The sequence below is a fragment of the Pelophylax lessonae genome, assembly GCF_965119305.1.
Source record: "Pelophylax lessonae genome assembly, chromosome: 8".
NCBI classification, from domain to species: Eukaryota; Metazoa; Chordata; class Amphibia; order Anura; family Ranidae; genus Pelophylax; species Pelophylax lessonae.
This window is the reverse complement of record NC_138775.1, coordinates 85,001,345-85,013,779: the sequence shown is the minus strand read 5'-3', so window position 1 is coordinate 85,013,779 and position 12,435 is coordinate 85,001,345. Positions and strand designations below refer to the sequence as shown.

At 42.6% G+C, this 12,435-nt stretch overlaps 1 protein-coding gene across 1 annotated transcript in view; it reads right to left on the bottom strand.

Moving 5' to 3' along the window:
• Positions 1 to 12,435, bottom strand: part of LOC309562158 (inter-alpha-trypsin inhibitor heavy chain H3-like) — a gene marked incomplete at its 5' end in the record, with an annotated part of 129,809 nt that overhangs the window by 12,069 nt on the left and 105,305 nt on the right. The gene's annotated exons all lie outside the window — the stretch shown is intronic.

The following is a 12,435-nucleotide window of genomic DNA, read 5'->3' as shown; positions in this document are numbered from 1 at the left end:
AGAGCCGTGCGGATGAAAGGAAGCCAACACCCAAGCGTGGAAATATGCCAACTGCTTACCAGATGTTAGATGGATATGGGCGATGCAATAAACTCAAATTGGGCCATCAATGACAGACAGTGCCAACGGTATAACTCATCGATTCCCAGTGTCTCAACAGATCATGGTTAAGGGCAATGAAGGCTCAAATCGTACCACCAGACAGAGTAATGATCTCAGCAATATTCAATTCACCTCAAAAGAAAGGGGCAGGACATAGTGCAGACTGTACAAACTCAGGTTTAATAATTGCATAAAAATATACTCACACAAAGGTGAATGTATACAGGCATCATAAATGAGTAAAAACCGCGGTATTGGTGGCGTGCTGCTCGTTCCGGATCACCTGACGCGTGTCGTCAAGGAAGTGACATCATCAGAGGTGGACCGGATGTACACGGCAGCACGCATATAAAAGGACAAACCGGAAATGACGTATGCGGATGTAAACCGCAAGTGCGTTCCACTTGGTCATCAGCCGGAACCGGAAGTGACGCACGCGGAAAACATCCGTCAATGCGTTCCATCGGGTTCCACCGGCCGGAAATAGCCTATGACAGCTATAATAAGTTTATATAACCAAATTTATAAGAGTGATTGTGTGCTCAACCAACCAGACACAGTCACTCTAAACAGCCGGTGCTGATAGGACAAAAAAGAAAAAAGAAAGAAAAAGACTACCAGCATAGACAAAAACAGAGATCAAGTGGAAGGCACATAAAACAGTTGCATGCTATGCAATTTTTCTATGCAAGAGAAGATCTATACCTCTCAAATAATAAAAAAATGCCATTAAACACATATAACACTGGATATGAAATTAACCCACTCAAGGTCATATAAATATCCCATAAATGATAAAACATTGTAGAAGAGGACGGAGGATATTAATGCTGACTCAGACGGATATAAAGTAACAGCATCAAATATCCACACCGTCCCAAACTTCATAAAATAACAAATACTGACTCTGAAAAAACTAATAAAATAAAATAGGATAAAATACATCACTAAAAGATCCTCATAAATAATGATATCCAAAATAATTAACTGTTATTAATGTAACAGTTCACATCCCACTCAACATTCAGCCCCCATGGAGAGTAAGTCCTCATATTGAAAATCCACCGAGTTTCGAGACGGGAAATTTCACGGTGGACATGGCTTCCTCTCCAATGGGGGGTGAATTTGTCGATCCCCCAGATCTTAGTACCCACAGGGTTTTTATCGTGGCAATTGGCGTAATGCCTTGAAACGCTATGGTTGGGAAAACCCTTTCTGATATTTTTGATATGTTCCCTCACCCTCACTGTCAATGTCCGCTTGGTGCGGCCTATATATTGTAGGCCGCACGGACATTGCAGGAGATAGACCACATTATTGGAGGAACAACCAATGAAGGGTTTGATGGGGTGTGTCTTGGAGGTAGCCGTAGATGTAACCTCGCAGAATTTTCTACCGGTAAGAGAATTTACTTTACATACCGAGCACTTCCTACATGGATAGTAGCCAGTCAAGGTATGAAAGAAAGGTAACCGTTCAGGCTTGTCGAGAACGTTCGGAGCAATCTGGAGACGCAAAGGCTCAACACCCCTGAACACAACTGGTGGAACTTCAGGTAGTTGAGGGCCCAGTACCTTGTCATTTTGGAGAACCCTCCAATGTTTTTTAAAAATACGTTTCACGTCTCCAAACTGCTTTGAATAGGTGGTGATGAAGGAAAAGGCAAAGCGATTGGAATCTGCTTGTTGTTTAGGCTGCTTATGTAATAAAGTAGACCTGTCAACGTTCTCAACATCATACAACACCTTATCCAAATTGCTCTCATCATATCCCTTATCGAGAAACGTATCCCTCAGCATTAGAGCTTGACTGTGATAACTTTCTTTGCTAGTACAATTGCGACGAAGTCGTAAAAACTGACTCCGAGGTACCGATCGCAACCATGAGGGATGGTGACAACTTCCCTGTTCGATGTAACCGTTACGATCGGTCAGTTTGAAAAAAGTGCTTGTCACAATTGTGCTATCCTTAATCTCTATTGATAAGTCAAGGAAATTAATCTTGCTATCACTAACCTCATGCTGAAGGACAATCCCCAGAGCGTTGGAATTGAGGTCATTAATAAAATCGTCCAAAGATAATCTGTCGCCATCCCATAGGAGGAGGACGTCATCAATGTAACGCCTCCAAAAGACCAGTTCGGGTCTAGGCCGGCCATAGATGACGTCCTCCTCCCACTTGGCCATAAACAGATTAGCCATGCTCGGTGCATATTTGGCACCCATGGCGACCCCTCTCTTTTGTAAAAAGAAGGAGCCGCCAAACCAAAAGTAATTATGTTGCATGGCAAATGTGAGTAAGGACAAAATAAACTCTCTCTGTACTGAAACCAAAGAGTCGTCCCTCTCCAAAAAAGTCTGGACGGCTTGTTGCCCATGTTCATGGGAAATAATAGTATACAAGGAGGTGACATCTGCTGTGGCCAGCAGATATCCCTCCTTCCACTCTATATGCTCTAATAAATTCAGAACTTGTGTAGAATCTCTTAAATAAGAGGGGGTGTTGGTAACAATCGGTTGTAAGTACCCGTCTATATACCTCCCTATCCTACTAGTGACGGAATCTATTCCGCTCACTATGGGGCGCCCAGGTGGATTAAGGGAGTTCTTATGCACCTTAGGGAGGTAATATAGAACGGGCACTCTCGGGGCAACCGGGACCAAAAAAGACCTCTCCTTCTTATTCAGAATTTTGTCCTGAAATCCCTGTTCAACTAGGGCAGATAGATCTTTCTTGAACCTATTCGTAGGGTCATAAAGAAGTGGACTGTAGGTATCCGCATCAGAAAGCAATCTGTTCATCTCCGCATAATAAGAGGATTTGTCAAGGACAACTATCCCCCCCCCCTTATCAGCGGGCCTGACAACTATGTTGTTCCTTTTTTTGAGGGATTTGAGGCCCTCATTGAAACGGAACTCATTTCTGTCATTCCTGACTTGTAAGGCCTCAACATTCTTAAGGACCAAGTCCTTAAAGACACTAATAGATGGTGCCACAAACCCAGGAGGGTTGAAGAGTGAGGCATTGGCAAGTCCTGAATGCCTAATGCCTCCATTAACAAGCCTATTATCTCTAATAGGTTTGGACATAACATATCTTTTGACATTTATCTTACGGATGTACTTCTGTACATCCATAAAGAGACCAAACCTATCAAGGGGTTTTGTAGGAGCAAATTTCAAACCATGTCCAAGGACCAATTTCTCGTTATCGGTAAGGGTAGCAGAACTCAGATTAAAAATACCAGCATCTCTCAATGCCTTTTTCTTTTTTTGTCTGGTCCGCCTCCCCCCTCTGGTCCCTCTTTTTGTTTTCCATCCTGTTTCCTGTTTAGACTGGGGTTGTAAAAATCCCCCTGAGATCCTTGTTGCTGCACCCCTCGTCCACCACCGTTCCACTGGTTGGTGTACTGTGGATGATTGGTGATGTATCTATCGTCATAATAGTCATCATCACGATCTAAAGGGGCGAAACGATTTTGTGATGACCAATCGTCTCTACGTGGTGTGCCATAGCTGTTATGGCCGTGACGGTAATTATTCTGCTCTTGATAATAGCCGTTACGTTGATAATCTGCAGATTGGGGATTATTAGGGGGTCTATTGCCCTTGCCCCTTTTATTTTTACCACGCCCCCTGCCTCTCCCCGGTATCTGTACCCATTCACGTTGAACAGGTGTCCGGGGAGTGCGGGGTGATGAAATCGTGGGAAGAAGGGGTTGTGAGAAGGAAACAGGGGCTGATGCAGTAGATAGACCGGCTGCCTCAGCTTGTAGTGATTCCTGCTTTTTCTGCCATTTGAAAATGAGGTTGGACTTGTAATCGCCCAAATCCCTAAGGTACTTCTTTTTCTTTTTTATTTTTTGGTCCGATTCCTCCTTTTCGAGAACCTTTTTAAGGGCATTGGATCTATTAGTATATTCCAAACTCTCAGCGGAGGAAGCCATAGATGTTTTCAAAGACAGAATTTCCTCATCTAATCTGGTCAGTTTAACCCTTTTCCTGCTAACCAGAAACCTTAGCATGTTTAGCCCGGCATCATTAAAGTATTTAGCCCAGACTATTAGATCCTTCTCATCCTCCTGGGGGCTAATCTCCCACCGGAGGCTACGCGGGACCATACCCAATTCCAAATATTTATCCAGAAGGGCAATGTCCCATTTAGTATGTATTTCGGAAATCATGATGTTCTTCAATCTAAGGAAGGACCCTCCTAAGTCCGTCACAGAGGGTTCTTCCAAATCATTGAAGACATCATTTACATTAATAACATTATTGCTTCTATAGGAAAAAATATCCATAGCAGCGTCCAGCAGCAGATAATAAGTAATCTAGCAACAATATATAAAAAAAAGGGGAAAAGAATCTGCGCTCGGACAACAAGAAGTTAAAATAATATTGAGGATCCTGAAGATAAATGTGAAGGCAGCCAACTAAATGATAGATTACAAATCATATAGGCATAAATAAAAGGTGTAGTAGCGCCAAACACTGTAACTAGATATTAAACAATGTAGAGTGTCCACAATAAGTCCCAACAGTCCAAGAGAGATGAGAAGTAGTGGAGACCAATTCCCAATATCAGAGCCGTGCGGATGAAAGGAAGCCAACACCCAAGCGTGGAAATATGCCAACTGCTTACCAGATGTTAGATGGATATGGGCGATGCAATAAACTCAAATTGGGCCATCAATGACAGACAGTGCCAACGGTATAACTCATCGATTCCCAGTGTCTCAACAGATCATGGTTAAGGGCAATGAAGGCTCAAATCGTACCACCAGACAGAGTAATGATCTCAGCAATATTCAATTCACCTCAAAAGAAAGGGGCAGGACATAGTGCAGACTGTACAAACTCAGGTTTAATAATTGCATAAAAATATACTCACACAAAGGTGAATGTATACAGGCATCATAAATGAGTAAAAACCGCGGTATTGGTGGCGTGCTGCTCGGTCCGGATCACCTGACGCGTGTCGTCAAGGAAGTGACATCATCAGAGGTGGACCGGATGTACACGGCAGCACGCATATAAAAGGACAAACCGGAAATGACGTATGCGGATGTAAACCGCAAGTGCGTTCCACTTGGTCATCAGCCGGAACCGGAAGTGACGCACGCGGAAAACATCCGTCAATGCGTTCCATCGGGTTCCACCGGCCGGAAATAGCCTATGACAGCTATAATAAGTTTATATAACCAAATTTATAAGAGTGATTGTGTGCTCAACCAACCAGACACAGTCACTCTAAACAGCCGGTGCTGATAGGACAAAAAAGAAAAAAGAAAGAAAAAGACTACCAGCATAGACAAAAACAGAGATCAAGTGGAAGGCACATAAAACAGTTGCATGCTATGCAATTTTTCTATGCAAGAGAAGATCTATACCTCTCAAATAATAAAAAAATGCCATTAAACACATATAACACTGGATATGAAATTAACCCACTCAAGGTCATATAAATATCCCATAAATGATAAAACATTGTAGAAGAGGACGGAGGATATTAATGCTGACTCAGACGGATATAAAGTAACAGCATCAAATATCCACACCGTCCCAAACTTCATAAAATAACAAATACTGACTCTGAAAAAACTAATAAAATAAAATAGGATAAAATACATCACTAAAAGATCCTCATAAATAATGATATCCAAAATAATTAACTGTTATTAATGTAACAGTTCACATCCCACTCAACATTCAGCCCCCATGGAGAGTAAGTCCTCATATTGAAAATCCACCGAGTTTCGAGACGGGAAATTTCACGGTGGACATGGCTTCCTCTCCAATGGGGGGTGAATTTGTCGATCCCCCAGATCTTAGTACCCACAGGGTTTTTATCGTGGCAATTGGCGTAATGCCTTGAAACGCTATGGTTGGGAAAACCCTTTCTGATATTTTTGATATGTTCCCTCACCCTCACTGTCAATGTCCGCTTGGTGCGGCCTATATATTGTAGGCCGCACGGACATTGCAGGAGATAGACCACATTATTGGAGGAACAACCAATGAAGGGTTTGATGGGGTGTGTCTTGGAGGTAGCCGTAGATGTAACCTCGCAGAATTTTCTACCGGTAAGAGAATTTACTTTACATACCGAGCACTTCCTACATGGATAGTAGCCAGTCAAGGTATGAAAGAAAGGTAACCGTTCAGGCTTGTCGAGAACGTTCGGAGCAATCTGGAGACGCAAAGGCTCAACACCCCTGAACACAATCACTCTTATAAATTTGGTTATATAAACTTATTATAGCTGTCATAGGCTATTTCCGGCCGGTGGAACCCGATGGAACGCATTGACGGATGTTTTCCGCGTGCGTCACTTCCGGTTCCGGCTGATGACCAAGTGGAACGCACTTGCGGTTTACATCCGCATACGTCATTTCCGGTTTGTCCTTTTATATGCGTGCTGCCGTGTACATCCGGTCCACCTCTGATGATGTCACTTCCTTGACGACACGCGTCAGGTGATCCGGAATGAGCAGCACGCCACCAATACCGCGGTTTTTACTCATTTATGATGCCTGTATACATTCACCTTTGTGTGAGTATATTTTTATGCAATTATTAAACCTGAGTTTGTACAGTCTGCACTATGTCCTGCCCCTTTCTTTTGAGGTGAATTGAATATTGCTGAGATCATTACTCTGTCTGGTGGTACGATTTGAGCCTTCATTGCCCTTAACCATGATCTGTTGAGACACTGGGAATCGATGAGTTATACCGTTGGCACTGTCTGTCATTGATGGCCCAATTTGAGTTTATTGCATCGCCCATATCCATCTAACATCTGGTAAGCAGTTGGCATATTTCCACGCTTGGGTGTTGGCTTCCTTTCATCCGCACGGCTCTGATATTGGGAATTGGTCTCCACTACTTCTCATCTCTCTTGGACTGTTGGGACTTATTGTGGACACTCTACATTGTTTAATATCTAGTTACAGTGTTTGGCGCTACTACACCTTTTATTTATGCCTATATGATTTGTAATCTATCATTTAGTTGGCTGCCTTCACATTTATCTTCAGGATCCTCAATATTATTTTAACTTCTTGTTGTCCGAGCGCAGATTCTTTTCCCCTTTTTTTTATATATTGTTGCTAGATTACTTATTATCTGCTGCTGGACGCTGCTATGGATATTTTTTCCTATAGAAGCAATAATGTTATTAATGTAAATGATGTCTTCAATGATTTGGAAGAACCCTCTGTGACGGACTTAGGAGGGTCCTTCCTTAGATTGAAGAACATCATGATTTCCGAAATACATACTAAATGGGACATTGCCCTTCTGGATAAATATTTGGAATTGGGTATGGTCCCGCGTAGCCTCCGGTGGGAGATTAGCCCCCAGGAGGATGAGAAGGATCTAATAGTCTGGGCTAAATACTTTAATGATGCCGGGCTAAACATGCTAAGGTTTCTGGTTAGCAGGAAAAGGGTTAAACTGACCAGATTAGATGAGGAAATTCTGTCTTTGAAAACATCTATGGCTTCCTCCGCTGAGAGTTTGGAATATACTAATAGATCCAATGCCCTTAAAAAGGTTCTCGAAAAGGAGGAATCGGACCAAAAAATAAAAAAGAAAAAGAAGTACCTTAGGGATTTGGGCGATTACAAGTCCAACCTCATTTTCAAATGGCAGAAAAAGCAGGAATCACTACAAGCTGAGGCAGCCGGTCTATCTACTGCATCAGCCCCTGTTTCCTTCTCACAACCCCTTCTTCCCACGATTTCATCACCCCGCACTCCCCGGACACCTGTTCAACGTGAATGGGTACAGATACCGGGGAGAGGCAGGGGGCGTGGTAAAAATAAAAGGGGCAAGGGCAATAGACCCCCTAATAATCCCCAATCTGCAGATTATCAACGTAACGGCTATTATCAAGAGCAGAATAATTACCGTCACGGCCATAACAGCTATGGCACACCACGTAGAGACGATTGGTCATCACAAAATCGTTTCGCCCCTTTAGATCGTGATGATGACTATTATGACGATAGATACATCACCAATCATCCACAGTACACCAACCAGTGGAACGGTGGTGGACGAGGGGTGCAGCAACAAGGATCTCAGGGGGATTTTTACAACCCCAGTCTAAACAGGAAACAGGATGGAAAACAAAAAGAGGGACCAGAGGGGGGAGGCGGACCAGACAAAAAAAGAAAAAGGCATTGAGAGATGCTGGTATTTTTAATCTGAGTTCTGCTACCCTTACCGATAACGAGAAATTGGTCCTTGGACATGGTTTGAAATTTGCTCCTACAAAACCCCTTGATAGGTTTGGTCTCTTTATGGATGTACAGAAGTACATCCGTAAGATAAATGTCAAAAGATATGTTATGTCCAAACCTATTAGAGATAATAGGCTTGTTAATGGAGGCATTAGGCATTCAGGACTTGCCAATGCCTCACTCTTCAACCCTCCTGGGTTTGTGGCACCATCTATTAGTGTCTTTAAGGACTTGGTCCTTAAGGATGTTGAGGCCTTACAAGTCAGGAATGACAGAAATGAGTTCCGTTTCAATGAGGGCCTCAAATCCCTCAAAAAAAGGAACGACATAGTTGTCAGGCCCGCTGATAAGGGGGGGGGGATAGTTGTCCTTGACAAATCCTCTTATTATGCGGAGATGAACAGATTGCTTTCTGATGCGGATACCTACAGTCCACTTCTTTATGACCCTACGAATAGGTTCAAGAAAGATCTATCTGCCCTAGTTGAACAGGGATTTCAGGACAAAATTCTGAATAAGAAGGAGAGGTCTTTTTTGGTCCCGGTTGCCCCGAGAGTGCCCGTTCTATATTACCTCCCTAAGGTGCATAAGAACTCCCTTAATCCACCTGGGCGCCCCATAGTGAGCGGAATAGATTCCGTCACTAGTAGGATAGGGAGGTATATAGACGGGTACTTACAACCGATTGTTACCAACACCCCCTCTTATTTAAGAGATTCTACACAAGTTCTGAATTTATTAGAGCATATAGAGTGGAAGGAGGGATATCTGCTGGCCACAGCAGATGTCACCTCCTTGTATACTATTATTTCCCATGAACATGGGCAACAAGCCGTCCAGACTTTTTTGGAGAGGGACGACTCTTTGGTTTCAGTACAGAGAGAGTTTATTTTGTCCTTACTCACATTTGCCATGCAACATAATTACTTTTGGTTTGGCGGCTCCTTCTTTTTACAAAAGAGAGGGGTCGCCATGGGTGCCAAATATGCACCGAGCATGGCTAATCTGTTTATGGCCAAGTGGGAGGAGGACGTCATCTATGGCCGGCCTAGACCCGAACTGGTCTTTTGGAGGCGTTACATTGATGACGTCCTCCTCCTATGGGATGGCGACAGATTATCTTTGGACGATTTTATTAATGACCTCAATTCCAACGCTCTGGGGATTGTCCTTCAGCATGAGGTTAGTGATAGCAAGATTAATTTCCTTGACTTATCAATAGAGATTAAGGATAGCACAATTGTGACAAGCACTTTTTTCAAACCGACCGATCGTAACGGTTACATCGAACAGGGAAGTTGTCACCATCCCTCATGGTTGCGATCGGTACCTCGGAGTCAGTTTTTACGACTTCGTCGCAATTGTACTAGCAAAGAAAGTTATCACAGTCAAGCTCTAATGCTGAGGGATAAGTTTCTCGATAAGGGATATGATGAGAGCAATTTGGATAAGGTGTTGTATGATGTTGAGAACGTTGACAGGTCTACTTTATTACATAAGCAGCCTAAACAACAAGCAGATTCCAATCGCTTTGCCTTTTCCTTCATCACCACCTATTCAAAGCAGTTTGGAGACGTGAAACGTATTTTTAAAAAACATTGGAGGGTTCTCCAAAATGACAAGGTACTGGGCCCTCAACTACCTGAAGTTCCACCAGTTGTGTTCAGGGGTGTTGAGCCTTTGCGTCTCCAGATTGCTCCGAACGTTCTCGACAAGCCTGAACGGTTACCTTTCTTTCATACCTTGACTGGCTACTATCCATGTAGGAAGTGCTCGGTATGTAAAGTAAATTCTCTTACCGGTAGAAAATTCTGCGAGGTTACATCTACGGCTACCTCCAAGACACACCCCATCAAACCCTTCATTGGTTGTTCCTCCAATAATGTGGTCTATCTCCTGCAATGTCCGTGCGGCCTACAATATATAGGCCGCACCAAGCGGACATTGACAGTGAGGGTGAGGGAACATATCAAAAATATCAGAAAGGGTTTTCCCAACCATAGCGTTTCAAGGCATTACGCCAATTGCCACGATAAAAACCCTGTGGGTACTAAGATCTGGGGGATCGACAAATTCACCCCCCATTGGAGAGGAAGCCATGTCCACCGTGAAATTTCCCGTCTCGAAACTCGGTGGATTTTCAATATGAGGACTTACTCTCCATGGGGGCTGAATGTTGAGTGGGATGTGAACTGTTACATTAATAACAGTTAATTATTTTGGATATCATTATTTATGAGGATCTTTTAGTGATGTATTTTATCCTATTTTATTTTATTAGTTTTTTCAGAGTCAGTATTTGTTATTTTATGAAGTTTGGGACGGTGTGGATATTTGATGCTGTTACTTTATATCCGTCTGAGTCAGCATTAATATCCTCCGTCCTCTTCTACAATGTTTTATCATTTATGGGATATTTATATGACCTTGAGTGGGTTAATTTCATATCCAGTGTTATATGTGTTTAATGGCATTTTTTTATTATTTGAGAGGTATAGATCTTCTCTTGCATAGAAAAATTGCATAGCATGCAACTGTTTTATGTGCCTTCCACTTGATCTCTGTTTTTGTCTATGCTGGTAGTCTTTTTCTTTCTTTTTTCTTTTTTGTCCTATCAGCACCGGCTGTTTAGAGTGACTGTGTCTGGTTGGTTGAGCACACAATCACTCTTATAAATTTGGTTATATAAACTTATTATAGCTGTCATAGGCTATTTCCGGCCGGTGGAACCCGATGGAACGCATTGACGGATGTTTTCCGCGTGCGTCACTTCCGGTTCCGGCTGATGACCAAGTGGAACGCACTTGCGGTTTACATCCGCATACGTCATTTCCGGTTTGTCCTTTTATATGCGTGCTGCCGTGTACATCCGGTCCACCTCTGATGATGTCACTTCCTTGACGACACGCGTCAGGTGATCCGGAACGAGCAGCACGCCACCAATACCGCGGTTTTTACTCATTTATGATGCCTGTATACATTCACCTTTGTGTGAGTATATTTTTATGCAATTATTAAACCTGAGTTTGTACAGTCTGCACTATGTCCTGCCCCTTTCTTTTGAGGTGAATTGAATATTGCTGAGATCATTACTCTGTCTGGTGGTACGATTTGAGCCTTCATTGCCCTTAACCATGATCTGTTGAGACACTGGGAATCGATGAGTTATACCGTTGGCACTGTCTGTCATTGATGGCCCAATTTGAGTTTATTGCATCGCCCATATCCATCTAACATCTGGTAAGCAGTTGGCATATTTCCACGCTTGGGTGTTGGCTTCCTTTCATCCGCACGGCTCTGATATTGGGAATTGGTCTCCACTACTTCTCATCTCTCTTGGACTGTTGGGACTTATTGTGGACACTCTACATTGTTTAATATCTAGTTACAGTGTTTGGCGCTACTACACCTTTTATTTATGCCTATATGATTTGTAATCTATCATTTAGTTGGCTGCCTTCACATTTATCTTCAGGATCCTCAATATTATTTTAACTTCTTGTTGTCCGAGCGCAGATTCTTTTCCCCTTTTTTTTATAATTTAAAGCTCAACTCCAGGTAAGGATATTTTAAATTTGGCCTGGCCCTATTGAAATAACATATGCAGCTTTCACTGCAAAACTTACCTAAGTCTTCTCACTACTAGGGGGTGCTGCTGTTTTTGGTTGAATGGCAGCATCATTCAGCCCACTTCCTGTGAGCCCTGGGCTGTGGGTAAATGACTCTGCTGCTCTGGGCTCACAGAAAAATACTGCAGATTGCTGTATCATAAAAGTTTGGTGTGTTTTAAAAATGTTTGGTGTGTTTTATCCAAAAATGGATTGGATAAGGGTATTACTTTATCTTATTCTCATCTTAATGCCCACTATTTGATTGCCATTTCTGTATCTATTTTCTTAGTATAAGGAAGCCACTAAAAATGCAGCTTGGATGATTTTAGAAATAATCAATAAAATTGTTTGATCATATGAGTTCTAAGACACGTGTAGGGCTGAACAAGGAAAATCAATAGATTCCTTCATACATACTAAACAGTGTGCATGGAGGACTCTCCCCTGTGAGCAATTGTATTCTGACAGCCAGCACCT